The sequence below is a fragment of the Lissotriton vulgaris genome, unplaced genomic scaffold, assembly GCF_964263255.1.
Source record: "Lissotriton vulgaris unplaced genomic scaffold, aLisVul1.2 SCAFFOLD_1351, whole genome shotgun sequence".
NCBI classification, from domain to species: domain Eukaryota; kingdom Metazoa; phylum Chordata; class Amphibia; order Caudata; family Salamandridae; genus Lissotriton; species Lissotriton vulgaris.
The window spans coordinates 353,994-356,614 of NW_028251453.1; positions in this window are offsets into that span (position 1 = coordinate 353,994).

A 2,621-nucleotide genomic window follows, 5' to 3' on the forward strand; every position below is an offset into this window, starting at 1 on the left:
TTCAAGCGCCTCCTGGCGCGAAAATCCCGGGCGCGGCTTCCTGCTGCAAGGAACCTTGGGGCTTGTGGTTCCGCCGCACCGCGACCGCGCTGTGGGCTTCTGAAGCAGTGGTGGCGGTGGGGAACCAGCAGAGCGAGCAGCAGCGTCTTGCCCAGCCAAGAAAGTGAGTCCAGGTAGGGATCAGGCACCCGCTTCACCGGGGGTGTTGCAAATTTCAAGCGCCTCCTGGCGCGAAAATCCCGGGCGCTGTATCCTGCCGCAAGGCAGCTTGGGGCTTGTAGTTCCGCCGCACCGCGACCGCGCTGTGGGCTTCTGAAGCAGCGGTGGCGGTGGGGAACCATCGGAGCGAGCAGCAGCGTCTTGCCCAGCCAAGAAAGTGAGTCCAGGTAGGGATCAGGCACCCGCTTCACCGGGGGTGTTGCAAATTTCAAGCGCCTCCTGGTGCGAAAATCCCGGGCGCGGCTTCCTGCCGCAAGGCAGCTTGGGGCTTGTGGTTCCGCCGCACCGCGACCGCGCTGTGGGCTTCTGAAGCAGCGGTGGCGGTGGGGAACCAGCGGAGCGAGCAGCAGCGTCTTGCCCAGCCAAGAAAGTGAGTCCAGGTAAGGATCAGGCACCCGCTTCACCGGGGGTGTTGCAAATTTCAAGCGCCGCCTGGCGCGAAAATCCCGGGCGCGGCTTCCTGCCGCAAGGCAGCTTGGGGCTTGTGGTTCCGCTGCACCGCACCGTGCTGTGGGCTTCTGAAGCAGCGGTGGCGGTAGGGAACCAGCGGAGCGAGCAGCACCGTCTTGCCCAGCCAAGAAAGTGAGTCCAGGTAGGGATCAGGCACCCGCATCACCGGGGGTGTTGCAAATTTCAAGCGCCTCCTGGCGCGAAAATCCCGGGCGCGGCTTCCTGCCGCAAGGCAGCTTGGGGCTTGTGGTTCCGCCACACCGCAACCGCGCTGTGGGCTTCTGAAGCAGCGGTGGTGGTGGGGAACCAGCGGAGCGAGCAGCAGCGTCTTGCCCAGCCATGAAAGTGAGTCCAGGTAGGGATCAGCAGGTTTAATGATTCAATATACATACAAATTAATAATACATCCCATCCAGGACATTCTGATAGCTTTGGGGTGAAATGGTTAGAAATGTCACACTTGTGTGAACATTACTAGTTGTGCCGGTACTGACAGAGCTGGTAGAGGAAATAGGTGGTGCATTGCACCGGCCTCTTGAGAAGGGCACTAATACTAACTTTTTTAGGAATTATGCACTGCCTTGATTTGATATACTACTGAATTTCCAGAAGTGAAATACACTTACAATAATTTACTCCGATGCCTACCTATACCAACTGTAATTATATGCAATGACCTAAGAGCAGCAGCCACTTGAAATCATAGGATACACTTAACAATACCTCTCCATTTTATTCTATGTGTGTTTATGTTATTTCATCTATATACTGAAGATGAATTTAAACAATGTCTTGATTATTAAATGTACTGTTAGATCTAGTGCGGGAGGTTTCATGGCAATCAGGGTTTACCATGCTCCAATAGAGAAAATTCTAGCCATTTAACATAAGTGTCCAGGGGGCACCATACAACTAAATCCCAAACTGGATTGTAAATACTTCTCTTTAGCACCTGACTAACAGAGATTATTAGGATCAAGCAGTCTTAGACATACCCAAGCAAGTGGTGGCTAGACTCATAACTCAGCAAACAACAATTCCTTCAATAAGGCTACCACTTAAACTCAGTTCCCTCTAGATACAGTTCAGCGTCACACTCTTCAGCCATTACGATTGAAAGGAGAAATATATTGGTGTATATTATGGAGCAGGCCGGTGTGCAAGATTACAAAGATAGCAAGTTGTTGCAGGATTTCTGCACTTGAACACAGAAACCGGCCAGACCCAAAACAAAGACAACCAACCAAATTGAAGAACCCTAGATTGAACCCACTCAGAATTAGTAACACTAATTAATTTAGCCACACAAAGAGGGGAACCAGGAAGAAAAATCCCGGCCTCATAGATAATCAAATGAAAACTATGATGTTAGAGCATTACATGTTTCAGAGCTTTCTGCTAACATCAGATACTTTAAAAATGTTTAAGGAAAATCTCATAAACTGCCTGCTGCTGTTCACAGTTCAAATATTTCTGTGCTTGGCTAGCCCATGAGTCCTGGACACAACTCCACAATCGTGCAACGGATTTACTCCTGGATTGCGGAGCAGCATGGCTTCACCTAGCTACCACTCTTACTATCTCCACTCCCGAAGAAGAGACCGATGTGGTGCTTGCACTCTTGCAGGGGCAATTAAACACACACTAGCACTCTGTAGTCAGCAATCCTGCAGCTGGGCAACCTCAAGGTTCTCTAGGAGTTGGGCTGATGAAGGCCTTCCATGGAAGGCTCTCCTCTGTAGGATGGAATCCCGCAATCCTCTTCCCAGTAGGCAGGGCCACTCTCCTCTCCAGACAGTCCAGCACAGCATTCAGAAGGAACCCTAACCAAGATTCAGGGGCAGATTAAGAGTATGGTGGGCAGGCCTCCAGCCAGCTAGCTCAGAGAAGTCTATTGCATCTGCTCCCTTTGCAGAAGACTGCCTAGATATTTAGATGCTGTAGTAATGCTG